Genomic DNA, 13995 nt, shown 5'->3' with positions numbered 1-13995 from the left:
GGAAATATCGGCACCGCCATCTGTATGAACATATAAATATCTACACCGCCATCTGTATTAAGATGGAGATATCTACACCGCTATCTGTATAAACATGGAAATATCTACACCGCTATCTGTATAAACATGGAAATATCTACACCGCTACCTGTATAAACATGGAAATATCAGCACCGCTATCTGAATGAACATGGAAATATCTACACTGCTATCTGTATGAACATAGAAATATCTACACCGCTATCTGTATGAACATGGATATATCTACACAGCCCTCTGGATGAACATAGAAATATCCACACCGCTATCTGTGTAAACATGCATACATCTTCACCACTATCTGTGTAAACATGGAAATATCTACACCGCTATCTCTATGAACATGGAAATATCTTCACCGCTATCTGTTTGAAGATGGAAATATATACACCGCTATCTGCATGAAAATGGAAATATCTACACAGCTATCTGCATATAGATGGAAATATCTACACAGCTATCTCTTTACACATGGAAATAACTACACCGCTATCTGTATGAACAAGGAAATATCTACACCGCTATCTGTATAATCATGGAAATATCTACACCGCTATCTGTATAAACATGGAGATATCTACTCCGCTACCTGTATAAACATGGAAATATCAACACCGCTGTCTGTATGAACATGGAAATATCTACACTGCTATCTGTATGAACATGGAAATATCTACACCGCTATCTGTATGAACATGGATATATCTACACAGCCCTCTGGATGAACATGGAAATATCCACACCGCTATCTGTGTAAACGTGCATACATCTTCACCGCTATCTGTAAAAACATGGAAATACCTACACCGCTATCTCTATGAACATGGAAATATCTACACCGCTATCTGTTTGAAGATGGAAATATATACACCGCTATCTGCATGAAAATGGAAATATCTACACAGCTATCTGCATATAGATGGAAATATCTACACAGCTATCTCTTTACACATGGAAATAACTACACTGCTATCTGTATGAACATGGAAATATCTACACCGCCATCTGCATGAACATGGAAATATCTGCAAAGCCATCTGTATGAACATATAAATATCTACACCGCCATCTCTATTAAGATGGAGATATCTACACCGCTATCTGAATAAACATGGAAACATCTACACCGCTATCTGTATAAACATGGAAATATCTACACCGCTATCTGTATAAACATGGAAATATCTACACCGCTACCTGTATAAACATGGAAATATCAGCACCGCTATCTGTATGAACCTGGAAATATCTACACCGCAATCTGTATGAACATGGAAATATCTACACCGCTATCTGCATGAACATGGAAATATCTACAAAGCTATCTGAATGAACATGGAAATATCTACACCGCGATCTGTTTGAACATGTAAATATCTACACCGCTATCTGCATGAAAATGGAAATATCTACAAAGCTATCTGCATATACATGGAAATATCTACACAGCTATCTCTTTACACATGGAAATAACTACACCGCTATATCTATAAACATGGAAATATCTACACCACCATCTGTATGAACATGGAAATATCTGCACCGCCATCTGTTTGAACATATAAATATCTACACCGCCATCTGTATTAAGAAGGAAATATCTAAACCGCTATCTGTATAAACACGGAAATATCAGCACCGCACTCTGTATGAAAATGGAAATATCTACACCGCTATCTGTATTAACATGGAAATATCTACACTGCTATCTGTATGAACATGGAAATAGCTACACCGTTATGTGTATGAAAATGGAAATAGCTACACCGCTATCTGTATGAACATGGAAATATCTACACCGCTATCTGTATGAACATGGATATATCTACACAGCCATCTGGATGAACATGGAAATATCTACACCGCTATCTGTATGAACATGGAAATATCTACACCGCTATCAGTATGAACATGGATATATCTACACAGCCATCTGGATGAACATGGAAATATCTACACCGCTATCTGTGTAAACATGCATACATCTTCAGCACTATCTGTATAAACATGGAAATATCTGCACCGCTATCGGTATGAACATGGAAATATCTACACCGCTATCTGTATGAACATGGAAATACCGACACCGCTATCTGTTTGGACATGGAAATATCTACACCGCTATCTGCATGATAATGGAAATATCTACACTGCTATCTGCATATACATTTAAATATCTACACAGCTATCTCTTTACACATGGAAATAACTACACCACTATCTGTATGAACATGAAAATAACTACACCGCCATCTGTATGAACATGGAAATATCTACACCGCCATCTGTATGAACATATAAATATCTACACCGCCATCTGTATTAAGATGGAGATATCTACACTGCTATCTGTATAAACATGGAAATATCTACACCGCCATCTGTATGAACATATAAATACACCGCCATCTGTATTAAGAAGGAAATATCTAAACCGCTATCTGTATAAACATGGAAATATCTACAACGCTGCCTGTATAAACATGGAAATATCAGCACCGCTATCTGTATGAACATGGAAATATCTACACCGCTATCTGTTTGAACATGGAAATATCTACACCGCTATCTGCATGAAAATGGAAATATCTACAAAGCTATCTGCATATACATGGAAATATCTACACAGCTATATCTTTACACATGGAAATAACTACACCGCTATATCTATAAAAATGGAAATATCTACACCGCCATCTGTATGAACATGGAAATATCTGCACCGCCATCTGTATGAACATATAAATATCTACACCGCCATCTGTATTAAGAAGGAAATATCTAAACCGCTATCTGTATAAACATGGGAATATCTTCACCGCCATCTGTATGAACATGGAAATATCTACACCGCCATCTGTATGAACATGGAAATATCTGCACCGCCATCTGTATGAACATATAAATATCTACACCGCCATCTGTATTAAGATGGAGATATCTACACCGCTATCTGTATAAACATGGAAATATCTACACCGCTATCTGTATAAACATGGAAATATCTACACCGCTATCTGTATAAACATGGAAATATCTACACCGCTCCCTGTATAAACATGGAAATATCAGCACCGCTATCTTTATGAACATGGAAATATCTACACCGCTATCTGTATGAACATGGAAATATCTACACCGCTATCTGTATGAACATGGATATATCTACACAGCCCTCTGGATGAACATGGAAATATCCACACCGCTATCTGTGTAAACATGCATACATCTTCACCGCTATCTGTATAAACATGGAAATATCTACACCGCTATCTCTATGAACATGGAAATATCTACACCGCTATCTGTTTGAAGATGGAAATATATACACCGCTATCTGCATGAAAATGGAAATATCTACACAGCTATCTGCATATAGATGGAAATATCTACACAGCTATCTCATTACACATGGAAATAACTACACCGCTATCTGTATGAACATGGAAATATCTACACCGCCATCTGTATGAACATGGAAATATCTGCACCGCCATGTGTATGAACATATAAATATCTACACCGCCATCTCTATTTAGATGGAGATATCTACACCGCTATCTGAATAAACATGGAAATATCTACACCGCTATCTGTTTAAACATGGAAATATCTACACCGCTATCTGTATAAACATGGAAATATCTACACCGCTACCTGTATAAACATGGAAATATCAGCACCGCTATCTGTATGAACCTGGAAATATCTACACCGCTATCTGCATGAACATGGAGATATCTACACCGCTATCTGCATGAACATGGAAATATCTACAAAGCTATCTGAATGAACATGGAAATATCTACACCGCTATCTGTTTGAACATGTAAATATCTACACTGCTATCTGCATGAAAATGGAAATATCTACAAAGCTATCTGCATATACATGGAAATATCTACACAGCTATCTCTTTACACATGGAAATAACGACACCGCTATATCTATAAACATGGAAATATCTACACCACCATCTGTATGAACATGGAAATATCTGTACCGCCATTTGTTTGAACATATAAATATCTACACCGCCATCTGTATTAAGAAGGAAATATCTAAACCGCTATCTGTATAAACACGGAAATATCAGCACCGCTCTCTGTATGAAAATGGAAATATCTACACCTCTATCTGTATGAACATGGAAATATCTACACTGCTATCTGTATGAACATGGAAATAGCTACACCGTTATGTGTATGAAAATGGAAATAGCTACACCGCTATCTGAATAAACATGGAAATATCTACACCACTATCTGTATGAACATGGATATATCTACACAGCCATCTGGATGAACATGGAAATATCTACACCGCTATCTGTGTAAACATGCATACATCTTCACCACTATCTGTATAAACATGGAAATATCTGCACCGCTATCGGTATGAACATGGAAATATCTACACCGCTATCTGTATGAACATGGAAATACCTACACCGCTATCTCTTTGGACATGGAAATAACTACACCGCTTCTGCATGAAAATGGAAATATCTACACTGCTATCTGCATATACATTTAAATATCTACACAGCTATCTCTTTACACATGGAAATAACTACACCACTATCTGTATGAACATGGAAATAACTACACAGCCATCTGGATGAACATGGAAATATCAGCACCGCTATCTGTATGAACATGGAAATATCTACACCGCTATCTGTATGAACATGGAAATATCTACACCGCTATCTGTATGAACATGGATATATCTACACAGCCCTCTGGATGAACATGGAAATATCCACACCGCTATCTGTGTAAACATGCATACATCTTCACCGCTATCTGTATAAACATGGAAATATCTACACCGCTATCTCTATGAACATGGAAATATCTACACCGCTATCTGGTTGAAGATGGAAATATATACACCGCTATCTGCATGAAAATGGAAATATCTACACAGCTATCTGCATATAGATGGAAATATCTACACAGCTATCTCTTTACACATGGAAATAACTACACCGCTATCTGTATGAACATGGAAATACCTACACCGCCATCTGTATGAACATGGAAATATCTGCACCGCCATCTGTATGAACATATAAATATCTACACCGCCATCTCTATTAAGATGGAGATATCTACACCGCTATCTGAATAAACATGGAAATATCTACACCGCTATCTGTATAAACATGGAAATATCTACACCGCTACCTGTATAAACATGGAAATATCAGCACCGCTATCTGTATGAACCTTGAAATATCTACACCGCTATCTGTATGAACATGGAAATATCTTCACCGCTATCTGCATGAACATGGAAATATCTACAAAGCTATCTGAATGAACATGGAAATATCTACACCGCTATCGGTTTGAACATGTAAATATCTACACCGCTATCTGCATGAAAATGGAAATATCTACAAAGCTATCTGCATATACATGGAAATATCTACACAGCTATCTCTTTACACATGGAAATAACTACACCGCTATATCTATAAACATGGAAATATCTACACCACCATCTGTATGAACATGGAAATATCTGCACCGCCATCTGTTTGAACATATAAATATCTACACCGCCATCTGTATTAAGAAGGAAATATCTATACCGCTATCTGTATAAACACGGAAATATCAGCACCGCTCTCTGTATGAAAATGGAAATATCTACACCGCTATCTGTATGAACATGGAAATATCTACACTGCTATCTGTATGAACATGGAAATAGCTACACCGTTATGTGTATGAAAATGGAAATAGCTACACCGCTATCTGTATGAACATGGAAATATCTACACCGCTATCTGTATGAAAAAGGATATATCTAAATAGCCATGTGGGTGAACATGGAAATATCTACACCGCTATCTGTATGAACATGGAAATATCTACACCGCTATCTGTATGAAAATGGAAATATCTTCACTGCTATCTGAATATACATTTAAATATCTACACAGCTATCTCTTTACACATGGAAATAACTACACCACTATCTGTATGAACATGGAAATAACTACACAGCCATCTGGATGAACATGGAAATACGAGCACCGCTATCTGTATGAACATGGAAATATCTACACCGCTATCTGTATGAACATGGAAATATCTACACCGCTATCTGTATGAACATGGATATATATACACAGCCCTCTGGATGAACATGGAAATATCTACACCGCTATCTGTGTAAAAATGCATACATCTTCACCACTATCTGTATAAACATGGAAATATCTGCACCGCTATCGGTATGAACATGGAAATATCTACACCGCTATCTGTTTGAACATGGAAATATCTATACCGCTATCTGCATGAAAATGGAAATATCTACACTGCTTTCTGCATATACATGGAAATATCTACACAGCTATCTCTTTACACATGGAAATAACTACACCGCTATCTGTATGAACATGGAAATATCTACACCGCCATCTGTATGAACATGGAAATATCTGCACCGCCATCTGTATGAACATATAAATATCTACACCGCCATCTGTATTAAGATGGAGATATCTACACGGCTATCTGTATAAACATGGAAATATCTATACCGCTATCTGTATAAACATGGAAATATCTACACCGCTATCTGTATAAACATGGAAATATCTACACCGCTACCTGTATAAACATGGAAATATCATCACCGCTATCTGTATGAACATGGAAATATCTACACTGCTATCTGTATGAACATGGAAATATCTACACCGCTATCTGTATGAACATGGATATATCTACACAGCCCTCTGGATGAACATGGAAATATCCACACCGCTATCTGTGTAAACATGCATACATCTTCACCGCTATCTGTATAAACATGGAAATATCTACACCGCTATCTCTATGAACATGGAAATATCTACACCGCTATCTGGTTGAAGATGGAAATATATACACCGCTATCTGCATGAAAATGGAAATATCTACACAGCTATCTGCATATAGATGGAAATATCTACACAGCTATCTCTTTACACATGGAAATAACTACACCGCTATCTGTATGAACATGGAAATACCTACACCGCCATCTGTATGACCATGGAAATATCTGCACCGCCATCTGTATGAACATATAAATATCTACACCGCCATCTCTATTAAGATGGAGATATCTACACCGCTATCTGAATAAACATGGAAATATCTACACCGCTATCTGTATAAACATGGAAATATCTACACCGCTATCTGTATAAACATGGAAATATCTACACCGCTACCTGTATAAACATGGAAATATCAGCACCGCTATCTGTATGAACCTTGAAATATCTACACCGCTATCTGTATGAACATGGAAATATCTACACCGCTATCTGCATGAACATGGAAATATCTACAAAGCTATCTGAATGAACATGGAAATATCTACACCGCTATCTGTTTGAACATGTAAATATCTACACCGCTATCTGCATGAAAATGGAAATATCTACAAAGCTATCTGCATATACATGGAAATATCTACACAGCTATCCCTTTACACATGGAAATAACTACACCGCTATATCTATAAACATGGAAATATCTACACCACCATCTGTATGAACATGGAAATATCTGCACCGCCATCTGTTTGAACATATAAATATCTACACCGCCATCTGTATTAAGAAGGAAATATCTATACCGCTATCTGTATAAACACGGAAATATCAGCACCACTCTCTGTATGAAAATGGAAATATCTACACCGCTATCTGTATGAACATGGAAATATCTACACTGCTATCTGTATGAACATGGAAATAGCTACACCGTTATGTGTATGAAAATGGAAATAGCTACACCGCTATCTGTATGAACATGGAAATATCTACACCGCTATCTGTATGAACATGGATATATCTACACAGCCATGTGGGTGAACATGGAAATATCTACACCGCTATCTGTATGAACATGGAAATATCTACACCGCTATCTGTATGAACATGGATATATCTACGCAGCCATCTGAATGAACATGGAAATATCTACACCGCTATCTGTGTAAAAATGCATACATCTTCACCACTATCTGTATAAACATGGAAATATCTGCACCGCTATCGGTATGAACATGGAAATATCTACACCGCTATCTGTATGAACATGGAAATACCGACACCGCTATCTGTTTGGACATGGAAATAACTACACCGCTATCTGCATGAAAATGGAAATATCTTCACTGCTATCTGAATATACATTTAAATATCTACACAGCTATCTCTTTACACATGGAAATAACTACACCACTATCTGTATGAACATGGAAATAACTACACAGCCATCTGGATGAACATGGAAATACGAGCACCGCTATCTGTATGAACATGGAAATATCTACACCGCTATCTGTATGAACATGGAAATATCTACACCGCTATCTGTATGAACATGGATATATATACACAGCCCTCTGGATGAACATGGAAATACCCACACCGCTATCTGTGTAAACATGCATACATCTTCACCGCTATCTGTGTAAACATGGAAATATCTACACCGCTATCTGTATGAACATGGAAATATCTACAACACTATCTGTTTGAAGATGGAAATATATACATCGCTATCTGCATGAAAATGGAAATATCTACACAGCTCTCTGCATATAGATGGAAATATCTACACAGAAATCTCTTTACACTTGAAATAACTACACCGCTATTTGTATGAACATGGACATATCTACACCGCCATGTGTATGAACATGGAAATATCTGCACGGCCATCTGTATGAACATATAAATATCTACACCGCCATCTGTATTAAGATGGAGATATCTACACCGCTATCTGAATAAACATGGAAATATCTACACCGATATCTGTATGAACATGGAAATATCTACACCGCTATCTGTATGAACATGGAAATAGCTACACCGATATCTGTATGAACATGGATATATCTACACAGCCATCTGCATGAACATGGAAATACCTACACCGCTATCTGTATGAACATGGAAATATCTACACCGCTATCTGTATGAACATGGATATATCTACACAGCCATCTGGATGAACATGGAAATATCTACACCGCTATCTGTGTAAACATGCATACATCTTCACCGCTATCTGTATAAACATGGAAATATCTACACTGCTATCTGTATGAACATGGAAATATCTGCACCACTATCTGTATGAACATGGAAATATCTACACCGCTATCTGTATGAACATGGAAATATCTACACCGCTATCTGCATATAGATGGAAATATCTACACTGCTATCTGCATATACATGGAAATATCTACACAGCTATCTCTTTACACATGGAAATAACTACACCGCTATCTGTATGAACATGGAAATATCTACACCGCCATCTGTATGAACATGGAAACATCTGCACCTCCATCTGTATTAACATATAAATATCTACACCGCCATCTGTATTAAGATGGAGATATCTACATCGCTATCTGTATACACATGGAAATATCTACACCGCTATCTGTATAAACATGGAAATATCTACACCGCTATCTGTATAAACATGGAAATATCTACACCGCTACCTGTATAAACATGGAAATATCAGCACCGCTATCTGTATGAACATGGAAATATCTACGCTGCTATCTGTATGAACATGGAAATATCTACACCGCTATCTGTATGAACATGGATATATCTACACAGCCCTCTGGATGAACATGGAAATATCCACACCGCTATCTGTGTAAACATGCATACATCTTCACCGCTATCTGTATAAACATGGAAATATCTACACCGCTATCTCTATGAACATGGAAATATCTACACCGCTATCTGTATGAACATTTAAATATCTACACCGCTATCTGTTTGAACATGGAAATATCTACACCACTATCTGCATGAAAATGGAAATATCTACACGGCTATCTGCATTTACATTTAAATATGTACACTGCTATCTCTTTACACATGGAAATAACTACACCGTTACCTGTATGAACATGGAAATATCTACACCGCCATCTGTATGAACATGGAAATATCTGCACAGCCATCTGTATGAAAATATAAATATCTACACCGCCATCTGTATTAAGATGGAGATATCTCCACTGCTATCTGTATAAACATGGAATTATCTATACCACTACCTGTATAAACATGGAAATATCAGCACCGCTATCTGTATGAACATGGAAATATCTTCACCGCTATCTGTATGAACATGGAAATATCTACACCGCTATCTGTATGAACATGTAAATATCTACACCGCTATCTGTATGAACATGGAAATATCTACACCGCTATCTGTTTGAACATGGAAATATCTACACCGCTGTCTGCATTAAAATGGAAATATCTACACAGCTATCTGCATATACATGGAAATATCTACACAGTTATCTCTTTACACATGGAAATAACTACACCACTATCTCTATAAACATGGAAATATCTACACCGCCATCTGTATGAACATGGAAATATCTGCACCGCCATCTGTATGAACATATAAATATCTACACCGCCATCTGTATTAAGATGGAGATATCTACCCCGCTATCTGTATAAAGATGGAAATATCTACACCGCTATCTGTATAAACATGGAAATATCTACACAGCTATCTGTATAAACATGGAAATATCTACACCGCTATCTGTATGAACATGGATATATCTACACCGCCATCTGTATGAACATGGAAATATCTTTACCGCCATCTGTATGAACATGGATATATCTACACAGCCATCTGTATGAACATGGATATATCTACACCGCTATCTGGATGAACATGGAAATAGCTACACAGCTACCTGTATGAACATGGAAATATCTACACCGCTATCTCTATGAACATGGAAGTAGCTACACCGCTATCTGTTTGAACATGGAAATATCTATACCGCTATCTGCATGAAAATGGAAATATGTACACTATCTGCATATACATGGAAATATCTACACAGCTATCTCTTTACACATGGAAATAACTACACCGCTATATCTATAAACATGGAAATATCTACACCGCCATCTGTATGAACATGGAAATATCTGCACCGACGTCAGTATGAACATACACATATCTAGACGGCCATCTGTATTAAGATGGAGATATCTTCACCGCAATCTGTATAAGCATGGAAATATCAACACCGCTATCTGTATAAACATGGAATTATCTACAACGCTATCTGTATAAACATGGATATATCCACACCGCTACCTGTATAAACAAGGAAATATCAGCACCGCTATCTGTTTGAACATGGAAATATCAGCCCCTCTATCTGTATGAACATGGAGATATCTACACCGCAATCTGTATGAACATGGAAATATCTTCACCGCCATCTGTATGAACATGGATATATCTACACAGCCATCTGGATGAACATGGAAATATCTACACCGCTATCTGTGTAAACATGCATACATCTTCACCGCTATCTGTATAAACATGGAAATATCTACACCGCTATCTGTATTAACATGGAAATATATACACCGCTATCTGTGTAAACATGCATACATCTTCACCGCTATCTGTATAAACATGGAAATATCTACACCGCTATCTGTATGAACATGGAAATATCTACACCGCTATCTATTGGAACATGGAAATATCTACACCGCTATCTGCATGAAAATGGAAATACCTACAAAGCTATCTGCATATACATGGAAATATCTACACACCTATCTCTTTACACGTGGAAATATCTACACCGCTCTATCTATAAACATGGAAATATCTACACCGCCATCTGTATGAACATGGAAATATCTGCAAAGCCATCTGTATGAACATATAAATATCTACACCGCCATCTGTATTAAGAAGGAAATATCTAAACCGCTATCTGTATAAACATGGAAATATCTACACCGCTGCCTATATAAACATGGAAATATCAGCACCGCTATCTGTATGAACATGGAAATATCTACACAGCTATCTCTTAACACATGGAAATAAGTACACCGCTATCTCTATAAACATGGAAATATCTACACCGCCATCTGTATGAACATGGAAATATCTGCACCACCATCTGTATGAACATATAAATATCTACACCGCCATCTGTATTAAGATGGAGATATCTACACCGCTATCTGAATAAACATGGAAATATCTACACCGCTATCTGTATAAACATGGAAATATCTACACCGCTATCTGTGTAAACATGCATACATCTTCACCGCTATCTGTATAAACATGGAAATATCTACACCGCTATCTGTATTAACATGGAAATATATACACCGCTATCTGTGTAAACATGCATACATCTTCACCGCTATCTGTATAAACATGGAAATATCTACACCGCTGTCTGTATGAACATGGAAATATCTACACCGCTATCTATTGGAACATGGAAATATCTACACCGCTATCTGCATGAAAATGGAAATACCTACAAAGCTATCTGCATATACATGGAAATATCTACACACCTATCTCTTTACACGTGGAAATATCTACACCGCTCTATCTATAAACATGGAAATATCTACACCGCCATCTGTATGAACATGGAAATATCTGCAAAGCCATCTGTATGAACATATAAATATCTACACCGCCATCTGTATTAAGAAGGAAATATCTAAACCGCTATCTGTATAAACATGGAAATATCTACACCGCTGCCTGTATAAACATGGAAATATCAGCACCGCGATCTGTATGAACATGGAAATATCTACACAGCTATCTCTTAACACATGGAAATAAGTACACCGCTATCTCTATAAACATGGAAATATCTACACCGCCATCTGTATGAACATGGAAATATCTGCACCACCATCTGTATGAACATATAAATATCTACACCGCCATCTGTATTAAGATGGAGATATCTACACCGCTATCTGAATAAACATGGAAATATCTACACCGCTATCTGTATAAACATGGAAATATCTACACCGCTATCTGTATAAACATGGAAATATCAGCACCGCTATCTGTATGAAGATGGAAATATCTAGACCGCTATCTTTATGAACATGGAAATATCTACACCGCTATCTGTATGAACATGGAAATGTCTACAAAGCTATCTGAATGAACATGGAAATATCTACACCTCTATCTGTTTGAACATGTAAATATCTACACCGCTATCTGCATGAAAATGGAAATATCTACAAAGCTATCTGCATATACATGGAAATATCTACAAAGCTATCCCTTTACACATGGAAATAACTACACCGCTATATCTATAAACATGGAAATATCTACACCGCCATCTGTATGAAAATGGAAATATCTGCACCAACATTAGTATGAACATATACTTATCTAGACGGCCATCTGTATTAAGATGGAGATATCTTCACCGCAATCTGTATAAGCATGGAAATATCAACACCGCTATCTGTATAAACATGGAAATATCTACACCTCTATCTGCATAAACATGGATATATCTACACCGCTACCTGTATAAACAAGGAAATATCAGCACCGCTATCTGTTTGAACATGGAAATATCAGCCCGTCTATCTGTATGAACATGGAGATATCTACACCGCTATCTGTATGAACATGGAAATATCTTCACTGCCATCTGTATGAACATGGATATATCTACACAGCCATCAGGACGAACATGGAAATATCTTCACTCCTATCTGTATGAACATGGATATAGCTACAGCGCTATCTGTATGAAAATGGAAATATCTTCACCGCCATCTGTATGAACATGGATATATCTACACAGCCATCTGGATGAAAATGGAAATATCTACACCGCTATCTGTATGAACATGGAAATAGCTACACCGCTATCTGTATGAACATGGAAATATCTACACCGCAATCTGTATGAACATGGAAATATCTACACCGCTATCTGTATGAACATGGAAATATATTAACCGCCATCTGTATGAACATGGATATATCTACAGAGCCATCGTGATGAACATGGAAATATCTACACAGCTAT

Source organism: Gorilla gorilla, chromosome X (genome assembly GCF_029281585.2).
Source record: "Gorilla gorilla gorilla isolate KB3781 chromosome X, NHGRI_mGorGor1-v2.1_pri, whole genome shotgun sequence".
Lineage (NCBI taxonomy): Eukaryota > Metazoa > Chordata > Mammalia > Primates > Hominidae > Gorilla > Gorilla gorilla.
This window is presented reverse-complemented; position numbering follows the sequence as displayed.